General features: G+C 57.7%; 1 protein-coding gene across 5 annotated transcripts in view; it reads left to right on the forward strand.

The window, feature by feature from the left end:
• Nucleotides 1-342: 342 nt before the first annotated feature.
• Nucleotides 343-23,216, forward strand: part of Ldlrad4 (low density lipoprotein receptor class A domain containing 4) — a 250,063-nt gene continuing 227,189 nt past the window's right edge. The window contains exons 1-3 of one of the 5 annotated variants that reach the window (XM_087195247.1): nucleotides 8,088-20,813; nucleotides 22,198-22,283; nucleotides 22,775-23,074. The gene's annotated coding sequence lies outside the window, so the exon portion shown is untranslated. Of the gene's footprint in view, nucleotides 444-520; nucleotides 601-8,087; nucleotides 23,075-23,216 lie in introns of those variants that run through there. The other 4 variants (XM_087195240.1, XM_087195278.1, XM_087195255.1 and 1 more) reach the window with 4 other exon arrangements.

Genomic DNA, 23,216 nt, shown 5'->3' on the forward strand with positions numbered 1-23,216 from the left:
GGGCCTCGGAGGCGCAGTCCCGAGGACGAGGACGGCCGCAGCTGCAGGGAGCCGCCGTGCTCCTCGCCCGGAGCCTTTCCCAAGAGCAGGCGGTGGGCGAGCTCGTCCTGCCCATCGTCCAGTGCCCTGCTGTGTGTCCGAACTGGCGCCCACGCGCTGGCCCCGAGTGTTGGCCCGCGGGGGTCCGGGATCCCTAGGGTGCCCGCCCCAGACGCCCCGCCCCAGACCTCCTGCCGCGCCCACTCCTTTCCCACGGACGCCCCGCCCCAGACTCCCCGCCCTACCCCGACTCCTTTCCCACGGATGCCCCGCCCCGAACTGGTTTCCCACGGCCGCTCGAGGCCCCGCCCCTCGTCCCGCCCCGCCCCTCGTCCCGCAGCTGCGCGCGCCGTACCTGAGCGCCCGAGGCCGGACTCATCCGCCGGGCGGGCCGGAGGGTAGAGGTAAGGCTGGGGGGCGGGGCCGGCGGGGAGGGGAGGGACGGAGCGGGGGGAGGGACGGAGCGGGGGGGGGCGGCGGGGCGGGGGCGGCTCGCCGGGCGCGGGCCCCGGGAGGTCGCGGCTGCTAGAGGCCCCGGCCGCGCTCCCCGCCGTCCCGCAGGTGAGTCCCCGCGGGGGCGCTGTCGCGCGTGGCGGGCGGGCGCCGGGCCGGGTACCCTGGTCCTCGGGCTCCGCCGTGAGCACCGAGCCGGCCGCGTCGCGGGAGGCGGGGGCGACGCTGTGTTCAACTTCGGTTGAGCGGGCGGGGCCGGCGGGCAGGGCAGAGCGCTCACCGCCACGCGGCCGGGCTCTGCGGCCTCGGCCCTCCCGACCTCCGGGCGCCGCGACCCCGCGGGGCGGGTGGGTTCCTCTGCCGGGGACTTCGTTTCCCCGAAGAACGTTTTGCTGGGCTGGAGCCGGGTGGTCGCGGCCGCGTCCGTGCGCTCCCTCTTGCTAGCCTGGTGCTCGGCTCGGGGCTGCAGCTCGAGACTGAGGGGAGGCGGCGGGAAGCGCTGAGCGAGCGAGCGGGCCGGGCACGGGCCTAGCCTCACCTCGGGGCTGGCGGTTTCCGCGGGGTCACCGTGGCGGGCGGCAGGTGGGGCCTGCACCGCCCTGCGTGGGCAGCGAGCGCGGCGAGGGCTCGGACGCCTCGCTGTCTGCGGCGCAGTCTGTTCGGCAGGGCTCGCGGCGTGGAACCCGGGTTCTGAGGAAGGTGCTGCGGGCCTGAGGAGTGTCCAGCACGTTCGCCGGACCCTTTCCGGCGCTTGGCCTGTCCTCGTATGGTCCTGCGGAGCAGTGCCTTTTCGGACACCGCGTGAACCCCTGTGATCTCGGTCGCCTCATTCTGTCGGGCGCTGACTCGGCGCGCAGTCGACGTTGAGGTCCCCGTTGGGACTCTGCCGGGAACTCGGCGCCCTGGCGGGCCTGCTCCCTGCTCCTGGAAGACCCCGCCGCTCCTTGGCAGCCTCTGCTGCCGGGAGAAGTTGGCTTCCTGCCCAGGGCCGGGTCCTGTGGGTTGTTGGGGCCGACTCTGGCCAGCAGGTGTCCAGGCTGTCCCTTGCCCGCACCCGGCCTTGGTGGCTCAGTCTGCAGGAGCACGGTCCTGCTGGGAGCCCGGCCAGGGCCAGCTGCTCGCTCAGGGATCGTGTGCCAGTTTGCTGGCACGATGTTCGGGATCCAGCCCTGCCCTCCCCCCAGGATGTGTACTTACACAGACGAATATTTATTCCCCCAGCTGCTGACAGGCTGCTAAGAATAGTTCCTCGCCTACCCAGAGCAGGGCCGGTCTGTAGAGGTGTTTACGGCTTAGGGCTGCGCAGTCTCGGTTGGCTCAGCGGCTGGGCAGGGCTGCCTTGCAGCGCAGGGGCCACTTGTCTGGGGCTGGAGGGCAGCGTGACCTGCCCCTGGGCGGTTCCTGTGGGCCCACAGTCCCTGTGCCGGGAGGTAGGCTGTGTGTGTCCTGGAAACCAAAGCCTGGCTCTGGGCAGGTGGTCCGCGCTTTGTGGTGGCCCCCGGGTCTCTGTGGCCTCTGCAGCCCCTGGACTGTGCTGCGCGCCTGTGTGGAGGAGAGTTACTGGAGAGGAGGACCCGGGAGCGACGCTGTGAAAGCAGAGACCATTTTAACCCGGAAAAAATCGTAGAACTTAACCTTTCCAAAGGCACGTGGACGTTACATGTGAATAGTAGCAAAATTATGTAGTCCTAAATTCCTCCTTCGCTTTCTTTCTCTTTTCCCACTCCTTTCCTCCCTTCCTCTGTATCTTCATATTTTCAGGACTCAGAAAACTCAGTGACTTTCTGCCAACGTGGGCTCTTAGTAGGGAATTACATCCTGACCTGTATTGTGGGTGTTCACAGGTGAATTTTCAGTTTTCAAATACGAGTGTAGAAAATTCAGACCACAAGGGCCGCCACTCTGGGGGAGATTTTTAGTGTGTGGCATTGTTTGCTTCTGTGGTGAGCAACGAAAGGGAAGAAACAAGCACCTATACTGTTAATAGCTATGGGAATGTTGGGCTCAGGTTTCTAATTAATATTGTTTTCTTTCTCTGTGACAAGAAGACTTGAAAATAATGCGTGTGTTGTCACATATCTTTGTGATTTAAGTATGGATTGCTTTTCTTTGAATTCCCACTAAACATGGTCCTTTGGCCTCTGATGCTGTTTTTGTGAGGACTTTTCTTCCCACCAAGCTTGTTTTCCGGCTAGGTCTTGGAAATTACAGAGAACATAGCTGTAATTTCTCTCTTGATTGGCAGCTGAGAGCTTTCCCGAACAAAAATAAGGCTTCACTGTGCCAAATGGTTGACTTTTCTAGAATAAAAATTCTAAAGGGTATGCAGAAGTCCTTTGGTTAATATATTGGCATTCCCAGAACCGACTAAAGCACCGGCAGCCTGCCAGGCTGCACTTAATGAGGACGCAGTGTCTGGCACAGATCCCCACGGCAGAGCAGAAGGGCCCTGGCTGTGCATCCACACCCTTTATTCATTTTTTTTTTTTTGGTACTGGGGATCGAACTCGGGACCTTGCGCTTGCACAGCAGGTGGTGGAACCACTGAGCTAAATCCTGGGCCCCCTTTCATCATTTTTGATGACGCACTTGTGTTTTGCGGGTTTTCCTCCATGCCCAACGCACAGCCAGGACCCCATCTCGTCAGCCCCCCGCCCCGTTTATTTCCTCATTTACTTGACATTGGCAAAAGCTCGGGGTGGTCAACGTTGAGGAGCCTGCAGAGGGACCGTTTCTGTTTGCGTGGGTTCTTTTGTTGCAGGTTTGTTTGCTTTCTTTGTTTTTCTTGGAAAAGGAATAGAAAAGATGACAGCGTTTTATAAAAATGGTACTTTATTGTCGTCTGCTGGAAAGGAGCAGCATTTACAGAACCCTAGTTTGTCAGACAGTTTGTGTGATGGTGCAGGTCGGGGCCTGCCTAGCTGCAGACTGTTAATGGTACGTGGCGGGGGAATGGATTACTGCTGTCTGCAGCACGCACGCTTGCACCCAGACGGCTCTGCAGCAGGTGCTGCCTGGGGAAGGGAGGCCTTCCCTTCGGAGGTGGGAAGGGTTGTCTCGTGCGCTTTGTTTTTGCGGTGCTGCAGGAAGCAGAATCCTTGGAGCAGCTCTGTGTCCCTCTGAGGCGAGGCGGCTCCCTCGCCCCCACCCTGGGGCTGCGGCCCGTGCCGCATTCTCCTCTGCTCGGGGGAAGAGGACACTGAGGAGGCCAGCCTGCTCTGGCTGCTCAGACCTAAGGCGCCCCAGCAGTGCGGAGCTGCTCTCCCAGCAGGTGCAGACAGAACCAATTGTGTGCGAGGTAAGTGTGGGCGGCCGGAGGGGCGGGGCACGCTTGCGGCAGGATATGCTTTCGAGACTCAGCTGGCTGAGTGACAGGTGGATGAGCTCAGAAGTCTTGTTCTGGTTCTTAGCTGGCGCTGCTCCTCTTACCCCACCCCACAGGCTGCCGGTCGATTGCTTTTCCTTTCACAGACCCGCTGGGGCCTGGGCGTCCCAGGGACACTGAGGCCAGGACTGGGTGGGAGTAAGTGACCTGTGTTTCCAGGTGGCCTGGAGTTTGTCTGCGCAGGGAGCCCTGAGGAGCAGGCCTGGGCCCCTCAGCCCACCCTCTGCCGGGTGGCGCAGGCTTCCCGAAGTGGGGTGGGCACTGACCCATGCCTGGGGCATAGGAGGGAAGTCCTGGGTGAGACCTCGTGAAGGCCAGCGATCAAACGTGGGAACCGCCCCGGGAGGCCCCTGAAGCCCCAGGCTGGGTTGGACGTGGAGAAGCTGCCCCTGTACCGTGGGGGTGCTGCTGAATCCGCGGTGTGTTCTGATTTAGTGACCGGTGGATCCGCCCGCACAGCGGCCGGGGCAGACACAGCTGCGGTGCCCCGTGTGGCCCGAAGCCACCCGCGTGTTAATGTGGCATGGCGTCTTTCACTCTGCACACGCCCGGCCACCCACGCACCCCAGGGCAGCAGCGGCCTTCTCCCCTTGGGCTCTGTACAGGCCTAGGGGAGGCGGTCCAGGAGCTGTCTGTCTGCCCTGTCCTCTGCCTGTCCAGGCCGCGGCGCCTGTGGGCAGTGGCTTCCTCTCAGGCCACTGGGAAATGTGGAAGAGAGCAGGGGAAATACGAACGACTGGAGTCGCCTGTGATCCCACTGTCTCTAGAGATGGCTGTGGTGGAGTTTATAGGCTCTTTTTGGGCCTAAGGCTGGATTCGTAATATAGTCACACACAGTAGTTTTATTAATTATAAAATCATGTACAGAATCTCATACCCTTTTCTTTTTAGACCGAACATTCTATCATGAACATTTTTTCATGTGATTCAATATTGTCCCCAATTTTGGATGGCATGGGGTGTGTCTTACTGATGTTATATTGTTACTTTCCAAGAGCTGCTTAGCCCATTAATAATGCTACATTTAACATGTTTCTGTATCTTCTGAGTGGACTCCTCTTCCAGAGGTTGTGGTCGAGCATGACTTCAGGGTCATCCGAATGTATGGCCAGACTGGGGTCAGAATCTTTTTTTTTTTTGCAGTACCCAGGGCCTTTGCACGGAGGGACATCCCCAGTTGTATTTATTTTTCATTTTGAGACAGGGTCTCACTGAGTTGTTAACTTGCCCAAGTGGGACTCGAACTTGTGATCCTCCAGCCTCAGCCTTCCAGAGTGCTGGGATGACAGGCATGCACCGCCGTTACCGGCTTCCGGTCCCTATTTCTGTGGGTTTCCTGTGCAGTCTGTGTTCCATGCTTTCTCTGTTCCTGGACTCCTGGTGCCTTTTCCCTGGTGGGCACTGTCTGAGTACTTCAGGGTGAGCCAGAGCTCCAGCTCAGGTATGGAAATGCTGGCAGAGCAGCAGCAGTCCGGGTGTTGAGGTTATTCATGCTCTGAGCAGGACACTTTCCTGGGGTCCGGATATGTTTAGGAGTGGGACATTGGCCAGCTTGGCTCCTCCATGTGTCCAGGGTGCACGCAGGACACTGGATGTTTAGGGGAGAGTGGGTGAGGGAGGAAGGAGTCTGCCGGGAGGTGACGGTGGCAGGTCAGGACAGGTGACAGGAAGCAGGTGTGACAGGTGTCTGGGCAGAGGGGAAGTGGAGGAGGGCAGCAGGGCCAGGCCCAGCTCAGCGTGTGTCACGTGACCTTCCTGCTGTGACCTGGCATGGGGCTTGAGGGCAGGGCTGGATCTGGGTGCAGTGTTCCTCGCTCCTCCTTGGAAACCAGGCAAGCCAGGCCTGGTAGGGATCGGGTGGGACCACCACCTGGGGCTAACCAGCCCGCAGTCGGCTCTGAGAGAGGAGAGGCTGCTTCTGGCTGCCAAGTTACCAGTGATGGGTGGGCCTGCTGCTCGAGGCCCTGCAGGGCAGCACGCCCGTGGGGGCCCCACTGTCCCCTCAGGTGGATCCCAGGACCTGGGGACCCCCACTGCACCCCACCTCCCAGTAGCACCGCTCGGGGCCGCACTGCGCATCCAGCCGTAGTGCCTGAGATCAGGGGAACTCTGTCCTGACCACCCCAGGGTGTTGGATATTTATTCACATTTTCACACTGTGAGGTTCACCCCAGGAAGCGCTGCGTGGCTTTAAGGAGAAATCACTCGTGAAATGCACACAGCCTGCTAATGGACCTGCCCCTCCCGGCTGCACACGACCTGCCTGTCCCTGTGACAGGTGAACCCCGAGTGTGGGCCCAGGCCAGACAGAGGCTGCAGCACCCGCTCCTGCCGACCTGGGGTGGCTGCCGGTGGTGCGGGGCCCTTGCCAGGGTTGCCCGGGCTGTGCCGCCCAGCTCTGTGCAGACAGAAGGTCCTGCTGGAGGGCTGAGGCTTAGCGGAGAAGGGACAGGGTCATCAGGGAGGCCGTGGTCTCAGTGTCCTACAGGGCTGTGACCAGCCTCGTTCTTTTTGTTGCCTGGTGTGGTGGCGCCGATCCGTGATCCCAGGGCTCTGGGAGGCGGAGGCAGGGGGGTGGCAAGTTCAAGCGCAGCCTGGGCAACTTAGCGACTTAGTGAGACCCTGTCTCAAAATGTAAAATAAAAGGGGGCTGTGTATGGACTCAGTGGGAAGCCCTGGGCTCAGTCCCCAGTCCCAGAAAAAGGATCAAACGTCATGCTGGGAGTTTGCCCCTGCAGAGCCACCGGCGGCACTGAATTCTCGCTCAGGGCTCCCCGAGATGGGCTTGACCGCCCAGGGGAGCCACCCAGCCCGCCTCGGGCCTCCCTTTTTCCTCCCTCAAATTTAACTCGCTGGTGGAGCGAGTCCTCAGTGAACTGGATGTCACCTGTGTTTAGCTCTCCACGCCGGCAGCGGTGCTCAGACGTCTTCCTGTCATTAATTGGCCGGATCGCCATGCTTTGCCTTGTTGTCTGCTGTCGCCCCGCTCCCGGCTGCCCTTTGTTCTTGGGATCAGGAAAGTTTGCAGTAGGCACAGTGGCGGTCTTCAGTGTCTCCCACCCTCCAGCGACGTGAGTGTGCCCCAGTGGCACTTGGAAGCTGGGCTCTCCTCCCGGCAGCCGGCTGCACTTTCGTCCTGTGTGGCAAACACTGCCCGAGTAGGGTCCTGTTGCCTTGGATTTGAAACCACAGGACTGTGAGAAACACTCCTGAGGGGCAGGGAGATCCTGAAAAGGAGGCTCCCCACAGTGGGGCCAGGCTCCTGGGGGCTGCGGCCTGGGTGCAGTGGGCCTTCGTGTCCCGGCCTCCAGGTCAGCCTCGCGGGCCGTCACCCCCTCCAGCAGAGGCCCCATCCCATCATCAGGACAGGGCCGGTCCAGGCCACGTTCCGCCCTTGCCCCTGCTGGTCATCGGAAGTGGACGCAGGGAGACACTGGGCATCAACAGAAGGCACCTTCTGTCAGGTTGGGGCCCTGTGACCCTCTTGTCCACGTGATCCTGGACCACCTATGAAAATGTAAGTGGGCTGAGCGCCTGTGGAGTGTGGACCCAGTCGCTCTGAATGCTGTGGGACAGCAGCTGGGGCCTTGGAAGTAGGATGGGTTGCCATGGGCAGAGAGGGTTTGGCTGGCAGAGCAGTCGCTCCGCAGAGGTGGAGGCTGGCGGAGCTCCATCTTCTCCCGATCACACTCAGCTGTGATGCCATAGGAGGACATTCCAGCAGGCGGCAGCTGGTTCCAGGCCACTGCGCTGCGGGCGCTGGCTCCGAGCAGTGGCCGGTAGTCCGGAGCTCTCGGGACACGTGGGCTCGGCCGCCCTCACAGGTTGGGCATCGGTCCCCCTGCAGGGGCTGAGGACTGGGTGTGGGTTTTCGTGAGCTGAGGCGGCTGGCGCCTTCCTGCCCCTCATGTCCCTGAGGGTGGTAGGCGGACGGCAGGAGACCAGTCTGTGCTGCACGGGCATCAGGCTGCCTTGGATGGGACTGGGCCGTCTGCGCACCGGCGGAAGAACTCCAGTGTCTCTCTTTGTGTGCCCCGGGTTGGCTGGTGAGCAGGGCGAGCAAGAGGGAAGCCGTGCAGATGTGAGTTGCACACACACAGCCGGAGCACGCGGTTGGATGGGTGGGTGGATGCGGGCCCGTTGTCCGCCCCCCCCCGTCAGGTGCTCCCCGGCCTGGTGCTGCTCTCCGAGGCTTCCTGACTGCGTCCCAGCCTCAGCATCCCGGGAGCCTTGGACAGCGGCTGCGTGAGGGCCGCACAGCAAGGCCACGCAAGTGGCGGCGGCAGTGTGGCTGCACGCTGTGTGCAGCACACGCCTCTAAGCTTGGCTCTGGAGTGTGGCCGAGAGGGTCCTGCCGGCCCCTGGCCCAGCCTTGGGTGCTCGGTGCCATCCAAGCGCTGCTTCTCCACAGCGGGCCGATGGGCAGACGTTTGTGTGTGGGCCGCACTCACTGGTGGGGATGCAGGGCGAGGATGCTGGGGCTGTCACACTGCTCCCCAGGGAGGCTGGAGGGGGCAGAGCTGACAGGGGACCCTCAGCCTTCAGCGGACGCCCCTCCTGTCCCCTGTGCTGTGAGGGGTTCAGTGCTCCCGCTTGCACCTGCTGGGTGGTGGGTGCAGCCTGCACCTGCTGATGGGCAGGGGCGGACTGGGAGGAGCTCTGCTCAGTCAGCGAGCTGAAGGCAGGAGGAGTGAGATGGACGTAGGGCTGTGGAAGCAGCGGCTGGCCGGCGGGGAGAGGCTGTGGCTGCTCCCAAAGGCGAAGGCCGGCCGTGTGAGCTTTGCCCATCACCCTGCCTCACGCCTCCCTGGACACAGTGTGGGCTGAGAGGGGATGTGACCCCTGCAGCGTGAGGGGCCTAAAGGTGCAGAGCTGTGGCCTGCGGCTGGCCGAAGCCCGTGGTGTCCTCCTCCTGGGTAGCACAGAGCTCAGCTGTGACCGTGCTGTCCTCACTGGAGCAGCTGCCCGGCCCAGGGCCACAAGTCTGTGTCTGCAGTGGAGCTCTGGGGGTGACATCTTCGGGGCTCTTGGGCACCCTGTGCAGCCTGGGGAGGACTCGTGGGCGCGTGGTGCTCCTTTGGCATTGCCTTGTTTTAGGTGCCGTGAGCTGACATTTGCGAAGACTCCATGGGTCCCTGTGTCCTCAGTGGAAGTGGGCACAGGCTGGGGGTGTGGAGTCACAGGTCCACGTGGCATGGAGCCACACAGTGTCTCCAGCGTGCGAGGCTCATGTCCCTGAGTGTCCCTTCCATGTGCCATGCTGTCCCCTCCCTCCAAGGCTACTCCCTTGGCCTCCTGACTTGCAGTGCTGGGACAGCATCTCTGAGAGCTCGGCCATGGAGGGCCTGTGTGTGCACAGGGGTGTGCACGAGTGTACACTGGTGCCCTTATGCGGTTGCCCACCCACCACGGACCATGAGCCCTAGCTGTGGGAGGAGCAGTGCTGCCCAGTTGCACGCTGCTGTGCCCAGCGCCTGTGCAGTGGATCTCCATGGTTGCTGGGGAGTGGTAAATGAACATACGTCGGCCGCCTGTGTGTGTGCGCGCCGGGGTTGGAACCAGGGTGTTTGCACTGATCCACATCCCTGGCCCTTTTTGTTTTTTATTTTGAGATGGTCTCACTAAGTTGCCCAGGCTGGCAACTTGTGGTCCTCCTGCCTCAGCCTCCCGAGGTGCTGGGATTCCAGGTGTTCACCACCACGCTCATGGACAGAGCAGCTCTGAGGGAGGGATCCCAGACTTGTCTCACCCCACAGCCCTGCCTTGGCCCTGTCTGGTGGGCGCGTCCCATGGCTCCTGTGGGTGCTGGTGGGTGAGAAGCGGGAAGTGCCACGTGAGCGGTCTCCTAGCTCCTGGGCGTGCCCCGTGGATCTGCAAGGGCTCATGGGATCCCCTTCAGGGAGCCCTGGGAGCCTGAGAGGGAAGCTGGTGTTGTGCGGAGGTGGAGCCAGGGCAGAGGCACTGCTGGAGTGGACAGCAGAGCTGGCCGTGTGGTTGTGGTGGGTGGGAGCAGGCGTACCTGAGGGATTGCAGGAGCAGGGGGACAACAGGGACAGGTCCTGGGGCGCTGGTGCCCGAGCGGCTGTCTGTGCCAATGCATGGCCTTTGCCGTGTTGGCCCCGTGGCCCAGCAGGCTGGGTGGGTGCAGCTTCCGTGGGATGTGTGTCCTCGTCACCCTGCTGGAGGCTGGAGAGTGACAGCGACTGTCACAATGCCCAGCGTGTCCAGCGTGTCTTCCTGTAATCGGAAGCCAATGCTGCAGGTTCACCGAAGAGACCCCGAGTCCTGCCCGTTAGGAAGGGGTCTCGGGAGGGTGGTGGCCGCTCCATCCTCACCTGCTCTGTAGGAGGCTGGGCCACCACTCTGAGTGTCCCCTGGGGGCTGGCTGGTCCTGCTGTGCTGGGGATGGGGTCAGGCTTGAGTTGGGGTCCTCAGAGCAGTGTCCAAACAGCGAAGAGACCCCCGGGCCATCTGGGTTTCCTCTTTCTGTGGCGCTGGACGCCCCTGCTTATTTCTTCATTTCTGCCTGGCTTCCCCCCAGAGCGACGTGAAGACAGCTTCCGCTGACTGCCTGGATGATTCGTGTATGGCTTCGGGAGGGTCGCTGCAAGGACATGCAGTTCCTCCTACAGTCTGGGTTTCGGGCTTGGAGCTGTGTTTGGTGACTGGTGACATCTGGTTAAGGCAGGGGAGGCAGAAGTGTTAGAGCTCTACCCTGGTGTAGACAACAGCCCACTGGCCCAGCTCAGCTCTGGCTGCCAAACCCGTGGAGTCCCTTGGGGTGGCGTTTGCATGCTCGTCGCGCGTGCAGAGGGCTTCCAGTGCTCCCTGAGCCCTGGGTTCAGGCCATCCCCTGCTGGGAGCACCAGGCGTCTTGTCCGACCCCAGCTGATTGGCCTCCCCCAGGCTGCCAGGCCCTGGGCAGCGACCCCAGCCCCTCTGCCTCTCCCTGAACCTCGGGTACAGTGGTTACCTGGGTGGAGTGGGCGAGGGTTAATGGGCCAGAAGCTGGACGGCTCCCAGGGCCCACCAGCACCCGACCTCCCGTCTGTTGTCCTTATTGGAGTTGATCGGAAACGTGAGCTAACTTCAGGAAAGGCCTTAGGTTTCCTGTTACCGACTTCTGCTTCTCTTTGATTTCTGTAATTACTGGTTGATCTCTGAAGCCTGAGCTCATCTATCGACCCTCACGGAAGGCGCTGTGGTTAGTACTGTGGTGTTTGTGTTTGCACCTCCGGGTGTTGCTATTGAAATTCAGGGCTCCCTCCCTTCCCTGACACACACACACACAGCAGGTCTTCCGGATGTTTCCCGTGAAGTTCCTGCTTTGGTGGTGCTTGGGGCTGATGGATCCACTTTTGGGACATCTGTTTCCATGGACACGTGGGAACACACATGTTACGTGAGGTCCAGTGACAGCTTGGAAGGCACGAATGTGATGGCACTCGGGGGACAGACGGCCACTCAGGACAGCCGTGCCCTAGCTCTGGGAGTCACCAGGCATCCCCTGTGGCCAGCAGGAGTGGTGTCCTTGCCCTGCACCCGTGGAAGTGGTGAGTCCCCGTGGACGCTGTGCCTGAGTCGGGGCCACACAGGGAGGTGAGGAGAGGCCACGTGGGGCGACCGGCGAGTGGGAAGCGGGGCGAGCAGCCCCTGGGTCTTCAGGCTGCTTGACACCAGGGTGGGATGGGCCTGGGCTTTGCCTGGCTCTGATGAGATCCCGGGAGACCTGTGTGCACTTCAGTCTGTGAGGTTCTCGGCTGGGGCTGTGAGGCGCTCCTGACGCCTTTGTGCCCGGGATCAGCCTTTTACCAGGCAGCTGGGGTGTGGGGCAGGCGGGCAGTGTAGGGCCCTGCATCCAGCTCCAGGTCCGCACGCTGGCATCGGCCACAGCCTGGGCTACAGCTGCTTCTCAGAGAGCCCCTGCCTGTGCCCTGGCATGTGCTGGCGGGATGGATGGAGCCCGAGCCCTAGGAAGGCTCAGAAGCAAGTGCACCTGCTGGGACGGTGGGGCTGCCGGACGTCACTTGGCCTGCGTGTTTGGCGTCCAGAGGTCTCGGTTGCCTTCTGTCACATTTCTCTTGGCAGAGTGGCGTGGAGAAGTGCAGGCTCTGGATGCCTGTGTGGACAGTGACTGGCTTGCACAGTGCTCGGGTGCTGTCACAGGTCCTCGGCTGCACAGGCAGCTGTGGCGGGGTGGGCAGTGACGTGGCCTGGCCCCCTGCGGAAGGGCTCCGCTGTGAAAATCTCCCTCTGAATGACCTTCGGAAGCCCCACCTTAAGGCCTGAGTTTGAGCCCTCACCTTCTTTAGGTGGCCAGGGAAGGAGTGTTCAGAGCTGGTCCTGTTCTTTCCTGCAGGCGAGACTCGGGCGTTGCCCCACTCCCCGTGGAGTGGCTTCTTCATGGGGAGTGGTGTCTGCTGCCCACAGCCATGTGGCTGGCCTGTCAGTGTGGCTGTTGGGGATCCATAGCCTTTCTAAAATTTTTTGTTCCAAGACAAGGTCTTCCTAGGCTGTCCAGGCTGGGCAACTCGAGTTCCCCCCGCCTCAACCTCCCAGTGCTGGGATGACAGCCCTGGGCCACCACACCTGTCCAGAGGCGCACTTTTCATGGGCCTGGGTGTTTCTCGCAGTGGTTCTTACTCGGGATACTCGACACAGCCTGGAGACGTTTCTCTTGGCACAGGATGTGGTGCTGGCATCTGGCGGGCAGGGACCGGGGTGCTGCTGGTGCCTGGATGCCCGGATGGCGCACAGCAGAGGACCTCGCAGCCCAAGCCTGCAGGGCCCGGCAAGGAGCCCCGTCTGCCAGCAGTGCAGTTCTAATAGTGGACAGCGTCGGGTTCAGGTCCTGGTCCAGAGGAGTCAGACTTCCATTGTCTGGTTCTCTTCCTGTTGAGTTTTCACCTAATATTCAGAAAAGAAATCCCGTTGGCCCTGACCTGTGTTTTTCTAACTGAGAAGACAAGTTGAAAGTGGCAGGGTCTGGGCAGATGCTGTCGGCTGTTAGGTGTCCTCACTTCCTGTCCCTGCAGTGCCTTGTGAGGGCTGGAGGAGGTTGCTGAACTCCGGTTTGCAGTGAATTCTGTGGAATTTTTTCTTGTTAGCCTTAAAATGGAGCAGCCATCAGGATCGGGGTGAAGACACCTGAAATGAGACGCAGTTTATTAACGGGTTTATGATCACTAAATTGGCTGTCTATTTTGCTTTTGTGATTTCAAAATTCCTTAAACTTCCATAAATAAATATTTGGCAGTGATGCAGGAAACCAGGATGTGCAACATGTGAGTTTAGGTTCTTTCCCGGGGTTGCCCTGCGTCTGTGTCCAGGCCCCTCGAGAGCTTTGAGGATCCTCCATGCCTGGTGGTTGTGCGTCCTTTGTTTTGCCGGGTTTCAGTCAGTGCCTTTCTTTCTGCTGCGGTGTCATGGCATGGCAGGGTCTCTCGTGGTACAGATGTCCCTGCTCCTTAGCCAGGTTGCCCCTGCGGGTGTGGCTCAGGGTGCGAAGGGCGGAGAAGCAGCTCCCCTTGGCACCCCCTGCTCCTTCCGCTCAGGCCTGGACCTCTCCTTCCCTTCTCCTCTGGCCAGTTCCTCCTCCATCCCTCTCCCTGCTTCCTGTCCCCGGCCTCTCCCCTTCCCTCGCCCTGTCATGTGGCTGCTGTCCTAAGCACCCTGAGCTTGCCCCCTTGGGCTTCCCTTTCTCATGCCTCTGCCTTTAACTTCAGATCACATTGTGCAAAGGAAAACCCTAAAATGTTGAAATATGCAGTGTTACGCTGTAAACCTGCAGAAGTTCCTGACAGAGTTAGTGGCTTGGATGGATTTTCGGGAGAACTCCCTCAGCCGAGAGGGAGTGAAACAAATGCCTTAAAATAACCAAACTCTGACTCCTTACGGGGCCGGCCGTTGTTTGGCAGCGCCTGCTTTTTAAAAACTTTCCAGAGCTCAGAGGAGGAAATAATTTCAAAGTAAAGCAGTGATTTAAAAATAAAGACAATGAGTTAACTAGTGACGTTATTTGCCAGCAGCTGATTTCTTGTCCTCCAGATTTTTACCGCACATTGTGAATAAATTGGACCATGTGAAGAACTAGATTAGCATTGCTTTTTTTTTTTTTAATTGAAATCAGTTTTGCAGAAGTGGAAATCTGGCGGCAAGTATGGAAACTCGCAAATCAGTTTACAGTGTTGTGGGCTTCTTAGAGTGACGAAACCCACAGGGTGAGGAAAGGCTCTCCTGGTGCAGGCTCTGCCATCTCCGCTCAGCAGCGTGCAGAGCAGCCCATCCGCACTTCACCTGTTAGCGGTGGCGTCTGACGGGTTCCAGCTCTACAGTTGTCTACTGATGGTCTGGGAGAGGGCAGGCAAACATTGCCGAGAGTGGCGTGGAGTGAGGAGGGACCCGCTCACGTGTTGAGGAGCCCGTGGCCTGCAGACCGGGAGTGACTGGCGTGTAAGCCGCTGAGGCTCTTGGCAGTTGGAGCTCGGCTGAGGGCCGGAGAGGCTCATGTCCACTGTGGTCACAGTGACCCATCCCCGTGGGTGTCGGAGGCTGCCGTGTCCTTGCAGGCTGGACGGTCACCCCCAGAGCCGGGGACGCAGGGTGCAGGGTGGGACGTGCTCCCGCCCACCCTGGACGACACCTGCCCCATGTTTCCCGTGCTGCTCTCCTCGGTGCCCCACTCTGCAGGTGGCCCTTTCTGTCCAGGGCTGTCCCCAAGCTATCACCCATGCGTCTGCCGTCACAGCAGGCTGGGTGCTTGGCTGAGGTGCCTGGCACTGTCCCCGTTTCCTGGGCTTGTCAGGGCCCAGCCACCACTCTGGAGGGCAAGCTGTGCGACATCCTGGTTGGGGGGCCAGAGGGACCATTCAGAATATCGGAGAGAGCCAGGGCAAGGCATTTTCGCAGTGCAACGTGTTTCCATCCGGTTATTTCGGAACGCCGGGTTCCAGACCTCGTTTGGAAAGTGTAGGCACCAGCAGAGAGCATTCCGCTCCCTCCTGCTTCCCAGCTAGCTCGAGTCCTATGGGCTGTGCTGGAAGGGTCATCCTTCAGGACATCATAAAGTTTGCCTGGTCGGCAAGATCTTGCTCCTCTCTGCAGGCCAAAACCACCAGCCATGGAGCCCTCTCGGGAGGTCATGGCTGGCCTAAGAGCCGTGGACAGCAGGAGCAGCTGACACTGCTTCACATGGGTTGCCAAGCACTGTTTTCAGAGATTAAAAGTGTGATACCTGTGATCTCTCTGTGTGTTTAAGTGTCATACCCTGAGTGTGTAAATGTGCACAAACACATGGACACACTGCATTGAAAGGCTGGGCAGTCCAGCTGACAAGCGTTAGGGCCTTACAGGGCCACAGCGCAGAGACGCCGCGCAATGGAATGGAGAGTGACTAGCTGTAGGTGTTACCAAGTCTGCTCACGAAACCGCAGATGAATGCATGCCTAGGTATCAGTGCGCAGGACACATTCTGCCCCTCACAAATGCTGGGAAATAGGGAATTACGGTTTTTAAACTATCTAGTTAACATGCAAAACCACGGACAGGTTGAAATAATTAGAATCTAGTGAGGTTTAGTTAAGACTAAAACAATTTTGAAACTCATTTTTTGCTGCTGATTTAAACAACTTTGGGATCCTCTGTTTCTTTGGCAGAACGAAAGGAAAGTTCAGGATCTGTGTGAGTAGAGGGAGGGCAGGGTGCTCATTTCCAAGTGCTCACTGAGGCTTCACAGGTGCTTCTCTAACTTTGTCTGCTAATTCTTACTTTGTCTGTGCGAGGCAGGTCCTTAGCTGCCGTCACAGACTGAGTCCGACTTTGCCTATTTAACCCTAACCTTCCTCTTGTGAGCTCAGCATCGGGCACAGGGCTGGGCGCTGCAGCATCCAGTGCAGTAGGTCCTGGCTGAAAGCATGCAGGTCCCTTCCGAGGTTCCTCATGTCTGAGCGGAGCCGTGTCCTTACCGTGGTGTTTAGGGCCCTAAGACGCCCGTGGCCTCCCAGGCCCAGTGTCCTCCTGCTTTGCTGCACCCATCCTGCCTAGCTGCTTGCTTCTGTGTGGTTCCTTCGCCTCCAGACAGTGCGGCGCTTCCAGCCAACCATCAGGCCGTGTGTCTGGGCTCGGTTTCCACCCCTCCACCCTGCTTCCCTGCCCTGAGGAAGGTTCCTGGTTCTGTTTGCTGGTGCCTCGGGGTGAGAGTGTGTCTTCATGGGTGACTTGCTGCCGCTGAGGCCCAGGAGGCCATGGTCTCACTTTTCCCTTTGCTTACCCGGGCTCTTCCTGGCACGTCATCTTAGCTTCTCTCAAACCTGAGCCACGGTGCGCAGAAGCAGCCTGTACCGGAGTGAGGTCTGTAAAATGAGGGTGAAGATCTTCATCTTTGGCTTTTGAAAACCGGGCTTGGCATTCTGTCCTAACAGCGCATAGTATCTGCATGTGCTCTGCCTCCCAGTTTAGGGTTTGAGGGTCACAGAGGCAGAGCAGCGGAGTTCCTGTGGTAGGGACTTGGGACCCCATACGTCTTCAGCTTGTTTGCTTGCCAGCCTGGGGTGGAGCCGTGCTATGGATGCTGGGAGGTCCTGGCTGTGGCTCTGCCTCTGCAGAAGCGGCGTTCGCCTCTGCCGTTCTGTTCCTTCCGGGAAACGACCAGAAGCCTCTGACGAAAGGCTGTTGTTGGGGAGTGGCTGTTTCCAAATGGATTGCTCAGTCTCAGGGCAATAAAACAATAACAGTTTTTTAATATGGTCCCAAGAACAAAATGTATCCACGTTTGATGGCCCAGGTATGTTTTATTCATTGTAACCGTTTGTTTTGATTGCTGGGTGGATCTCATTGTAGAAGCTGTGTGATCCTGGACATGCTACCTAGCTTCTCTAGGTTTTGGTTTTCTTCTGTCAACTGAGGGTAACGGTATCTGTGCAGCGCTGCTATATCGATGAGACAAGCGTGCAAAGTCAGGATGTGGCTCAGGGGCAGGGCCCTGCCTAGTGTGTGTAAGGCCCTGCATTCAATCCCTAGTGCTGCAAAAATAATAAATACATAAAAGAAAGTGCTGAGTGAGTGTTCGCTTTATCGTTATTTTTATCATCTGGAAACGAATGACCCAGATGCTCCTCTGATGCCCGTTTCTTCCTGTCCTAATTGCCGCAGCTGTCGAAGTTGGCAAGTGGAGCTGGGGCCAGAGCTGAAATCCTGGTGTGTGCTGCACGTGGTCCGACGTCCCAGCTGGAGTCTTCAGTCTGATGGCAGCGGAGGCCCAGCTTGGGGCTGAGTGGTCAGACGCGCAGGTTGTGACATCAGTCTCGGCGTGCCAGAGGCAGGCGGCATCCGTCTGTGGGCTCTGGTGTGCGAGAAGGTTGACAGTAGTGTGCGCCGTGCCCTGCCGTGTCCCCACCGAAAGACCCTTCACCTCGGCCTTTCTCGTCACGGTAGGGGACAGGCCTTGAGCTGAGGGTCTCAAGATGAGAGGCTGTGCCATGACCTTGGGCGTCTGCCTTGAATCGTCTTCTGAGGCTGCTGTGGGGGCCGCTGGCCATGGAGGTGCAGAGGAGGGAGTGGACTGTGCCAGTGAAAACCCAGCCAACATGGGGCCTGCCCTGCAGGGCCGGTATTCCTGGGGGCCCCACGGAAGGTGAGGGTGGGGTGTGGCCAGCTCAGGCCTGAGGCTGTGTGGGAGCGCAGGGAGGACGTTTGCAAGATGCTCTTGTAGATCGAGTCATCTGCACCAGCCCTCAGTCTGGCCCCAGGTGTGCTGTCCTCGCCTCTGGGTGTTGTTAGTGTCCACGAGGACAGGCAGACTAGAGCCCTTGTGTTCATCTGTTGCCCCGAACCTCAGGGGTGATGCCTCTACTCAGTTGTGTGGCCAAGGCTATCTAAGTCCTGCCCTCGCCTCCTGGAGGACAGAGGCTCCGGGACTCCTGCTGCGGGCAGGTTCCTGTGGCTCTGACAGACTGGGTTGCATCTCCCATGGATTCAAGCAGAAATAAAGTGTTGCTTGTGGGTTCAGGGAATGCACACGTGCATTTTCTGAAATGGATGTAAAGATGTGTTGGACACGAGAATACAGGTGTGTTCCTGTCCCAGGGTGGAGGTGGCCCTCCTCAGCATTCCTGAAAACCTGAGGTTGAGCAACAAGGGCTTGGGACATGTCTCTGCTTCCTTCGTCTTTCTGCAACGTTAGGTGTCTGGAAACAGCCGTGGTTTTTCCTCTCCCGAGTTTCTGCCAAATGCTTCTGTCCTCCGTCTCAAGGCTGTGTGTTGTTTTCCATGGCTGTACTTCACAGGGCCCAGGCCCCAGCCAGAGGAGTCTGCTCCTGGGAAAGGGAGGAGGTCTGCGGCCGGGCTTCTCGCTGACCTTTCTCGGGAACGCGTGTCTCCCTTTAGTTTGCGAAGACATCACATGCAGCTCAGGGGCCTGGGTCTGCCTCTTGCTCGAGGCCCTGCATTCCACCCAGCACTGCAAAAACAGCAGCCAAAACACGCTCACCTCCCTGTTGTCTTCCGTTCTCTACCACGCATCACAGGAGCCCATGCTCCAGGGAGTCCTCAGGAGGCCAGCCCATCCTCCTCTTCTTGTGCCCACAGGGGCGCCTGGGCCACAGCTGCCGCTCATTGCAGCCAGGTCACTGGTCCTGTAGGACCGTGCTTCATCCCCGCGGAGTGTTCGGGCTTCGCAGGGTGCGGTGTGTGGGAACTTAGTCCGCACTCCTGCGGGGGCTTGCTAGGGCTGTCTGTCCAGAACGCTTTTCTGAAGGCTCACTTCCGTGAGAGCAGTAGTCACGCTCAGTCTTCTTTCTCTGGAGCACTGACGTGTGGATGTGTGCTTGTGGGTCGTGGAAGGGCATGAGTTACCAGAACCCAGGGTGGAGGACGCTGGGGTGGGACGTCCTGTCTGCTCCCTGGGCTGGGACGGGCGTCTCCTCAGGGGCTCTGTCCTTGCTGCCTGGCTCTGGGTCCCTGCTGCTGCCCACCTCACTGAGGGGTTCCACGGCGTGGGTCGCTTGCTGTTTCATGGCTGGAGTTGAGCCCAGGAGAGTGGAAAGTAGGTGGGAAGAATGGGTGATGTGGAGAGTCCGTGCTTTGTGCTACAGAACGGGTGCTGCTGGTTTTTGTTGCTGTGGATGGGATGTGAGAACCCGGGCTGAGAGGCTGGGGTGAACCTTGGCAGTAGCGTTCCCACTGTAAGACCGAGGGCCTTACCAAACGCTCCGAGGAGCTGACTGTAGTGAAGCACACCCAGGAATCTCAGCGGTGTCTTTAGAATGTAAGACTGAGGGCCTTACCAAACGCTCCGAGGAGCTGACTGTAGTGAAGCACACCCGGGAAGGAACACACCAGACAAGTTGGAAAATAAAACAGACCTTTATTAGTCTGGCCAGACGGCACTCCCAAAGCAAAATAGCTTAGAGAGGCAGCTGGCTCAGAGTCCGAGGCTGTTCTTATAGGGGGTTGAGGGGGAAGTTAACATATAGAATTAAAGAAAAGGGGACAAAGGTTAGTGGTCGACTGTCACGTATTGATGGTCAGCAGACATTTGCAACTTGTTTTAAAAATTGTGGTGCCCGGAACTGATGTTCTGGGCAAACAAGGAGTTGAGTCATTTACTTTGGGACTTTAGGTCTGTTACAGATTTTTATCTAGTGTCCCAAAACTAACAAGCATCTTTATCCATTAACTCACATTTAATCACAATGGGGCTGGAGAAAAGGAACAAAGGTTATGCAGTCCCACACCACTTCCAGAGTGGTCTGTGAAGGAGTGGGAGCATATAAGGGGTTCCGCGGATTTCAGGGGCACACAACAGGTTTCTGTAACGAGTGAAGTTTTTATTGTGTTCTCTTTTATGTAATTTAACAGATTTGAATATCTAAAAATATCCCTGATATTAAAATCAGCCTTTTTCAAAATCTGAAATAAATACAACTTTAGTCACAGTATTCGTCATAAAAATAATAATTTATCTCTTGAGAGTAATAGAAACTGAATATATTTATGCATTCAACTTTCAAACAGAGTTTAAACTCTTAGTTAAAAGAATTAAAAACCATCAGTTAAGAATAAAAATCTTAAAAAAAGAGTTTTTGAAAGATTGTTAGGAAGTTACTTTAGAATTTTCAGAATAGAGTAGGTTGTTTGACCCTTACAGGTTTTTTATTGTGTTTGGGAATGAAAGATTTATTGGTACAAATGGGAAATTAAGAACAAATTACAAGGTCTTCCTTTGAAAGTTTTCTTAGGGAATTTTTGTATTTAACCTTGAGCTATTAGGTAGCTAAATGCCAGAGTATTGGCAAGGATATTTGGCAAAGAAGTAACTACTGGGTGGCATTTCTAAGCACTATGTCAGGTACCCAGGTGAAATGCAATAATACTGGAGAAATTGTGTGTTCTTTATTTGCACATGGGCATGAGGCTAAATGTCTTCCACCTGTTTGGAAATTAATTTGAAGCTGTGAGCTCTGCTTTGAAGTCTGAGCACATTTAGTTGCTCTGTCCTCGACATAGAGGTCGAGGCTGACAACTCGTCTTTGCTTTACTTGGGTCTATTTGAAGAAGTGCTGCAGACCTTCGAGGGCTGAGTACTGTGCGGTCTGTCCTCCCACTTCCAGGAGGGTGAGGATCGGCCTTCTTGCCTGAGGGCTGCTCACAGGATGAGGTGGTGGGGCTGTCCCACTGTACCTGTTATGTGTGACACACGGTGTATTCTGTATATTCTGCCGCAGGTTACCAAGTTAAGCTTATTGCTTTTACGGTGCTGCGTAGCAAGTCATCCTAAACTCAAGCTTGAAGGGCCCTCTACTGTCCTACAGTTTCTGTGGCTCAGGAGTCTGCCTGGGCGGCTCTCTCTGCACTGGTCTCAGGTGGGTCATCGTGTTGGCCTGCTGTGTTCTGGCGTGGAGGTCTGAGTGGGGAAGAACCTGTGCCCAGGCTCCATCAGGTATGGAAGAGCTCATTTTCTTGTAACTGCTGGAGGTTGCTGGCTGTGCTCACTCCTAGCTCCCCCTGCAGGCCCACACCGCCATGGGCGTGGTGAGGTGTGTTGTGGCCACTCCCCATCCCAGGCCCCAGATCTCCAGACACGAGCCACATGTCTCCCTGTGCTCAAGGCTGGCAGCTCCACAGGGCACGGTCCACTGGAGTCTCCATAGACTGCCCCCACCATGCATTTACGGTTATTCCACGACTTCTGCTCCCAAGAAGTCTCAGCTTCTGAGCTGTAGGACAACTGATGAGAGCTGCCCCTGTTGAGGAGTAAGAATGAAATCTAAAGAGTCCAAGGGAATCCCTTTCTCCCTCAGTGGGTGGGAACTGGGAGCAGGTTGATGCTGCTGCTGGGAAGGACTTGTGTAAAAGCCTGAAGCATTTGACACACGTGTGTGGTGGTCCCAGGGGGTCCTCTGAGGGGCATCCCTCCTGGAGAGTGCGGCAGCACACAAGCCAGACAGGTGGTGGCTTTTCCAGCCTCGGGCAGGATGGGGCCCAGAGTGCTCGTGGGTCTGAGGCAGATCTGGGCCAGGTTCACCTGGAATGGCTGTGGGAGGGCGAAGCAGGTGCCCAGTGAGATGTGTGCCGCCCCTGGAGCATCTCAGCCAGGCTCAGGCGCTGGTGACAGAGTGCCACCCAGATGAGGCCTGGAGCACCACCAGGGATGCCCGGCCAGTAGGACAGAGCCCAGCAAGGGACAGCGTGCAGACGGCACCACAGGCACCCAGGGCCAGAGCTTCGCAGGTGCACAAATCCGTCCGCCCCTGTTCTGGGAGGGGCAGGAGCCCCTGGGGCTGTGTGTGCCTCTCCATGGTTGGATTGGGCGGTGAGTCATGGCAAGCTGATTTGGGTTGCTCAGAGGAAATGGAGCCTTCTGGGCAGGGTGTGGCTTGTGGTGGATGCTGCCCGCACCTGAGGGAGGGAGGCCCTGGGCTGATCTCCGGAAAGCCTCTGTTCACAGACTTACTTAGGATGGCTGAATGAAACAGGGATCAGCCCAGTAGGCATGCAGTGTGCTGCTTCCTCTTGGTGCTCACAGAAGGAAGTGAGCCTCTTTGGAGGAACTGACTGGAGAGGGGCAAGCTGCCCCAGGGTACTTACTGGAAAGCAGGGGCTTTGTCCCGTTTAGTCCCACCCTTTACTTCAGACTTCTGGCTGTGATTCTTTCTTTCCTTTAATACTCCATGCTTGTCTTTCCACTTATATTTCATTCTGATGTTTGTGTGTTTTACCGTGATGTCCCTCAAATCTCTTGGAGGTTGGGTGGGGGAAGATGTACTAAGAGAAATAAAGAATTAGCTCACCAAAATTTTTGTTTTTACTTTTCTTGGTGGCAGTTCAAGCTCTGCATTTGTAACATCAGACCTCTTCCTCCTGTTGGACCATTTGAAAAAGCAGACCTTGGTTTCCATGTAGTTTAAAGGTGAGGAGAACTAAGATCTTCGGTAACTTTGGAGAAGCCAAGCTCCTGACAGTGCCAGCAGCTCCTCAGTGGCCACCTTTGGGTTAAGTGTCTGTGTGTCAGTGTGTATCCATGCTGGTCCTGTGGAGGAGTTGTGTAAGGACCTGGTGGCCTGGAACCAGCTGCTCAGATGACTCACATGTCCCTGCTGCTTTCCTGAGGCCTGGGGCCTGGTGCAGACTGGTCCCAAACAGTGGTGAAGGAAGGTGCCGGGGCCAGGAGCGCCCTCTGACCCCAGCTTGCCTGTCAGCTGCCTCTCTCCTCCCACTCCCACCTGCTCCTGTGCTCTCTTGGCTTCTCTCCTGGCAGCTCTGCTGTGATTTTAGTGATTCTTGACCTCCAGATTGTCAGGCTTCCTTGATGTTGGGAAACAGTAAATGAGGAAGTCACACGAGAATCTTTAGGAAGGTGAGAAATTTTGTAAAATGTGAGGTGTAAATTTTTCTCTACAGGTTTCATGTTCTGGGTGGTGTGACTCACTGCTAATGGAAAACACAGATACCATCCTGGAATCCGAGCTGTGTAAGGTCCCTGACCCCACCCCGCTTGCCTACCTGCCTGGCCCAGAGGATGCTGGCTGAGATGGGAGCGCAGAAGAACTTGCTACCGAAAGAACAAAGACCCAGGGCCCCAAAGGGTCTGGATGCAGGGCCAGCCCTTTCTGTTTATGGGCACTGTTGTAAGTCCCCGCGGCAGGTGGTGTTGTGCCCAGATTGTGAAGTCCCAAAGACCACCAGGAGGCCGTTTCCGACGTAAGCACACAAGGGTCGTTTATTCAAGCTTAAGCAGGGACTCTCAACTGTCACCGACACAGCGGATCGAGATTGAGAGCCCTGTGTCCCTAACTAGCAGGGTTTTTATTGAGAATACAACAAGCTTTGGTTATTAGTAGCC

The sequence above is a fragment of the Heterocephalus glaber genome, unplaced genomic scaffold (genome assembly GCF_053883595.1).
Source record: "Heterocephalus glaber isolate CG9 unplaced genomic scaffold, H.glaber_assembly_v1.0 deba00000331, whole genome shotgun sequence".
NCBI lineage: Eukaryota > Metazoa > Chordata > Mammalia > Rodentia > Bathyergidae > Heterocephalus > Heterocephalus glaber.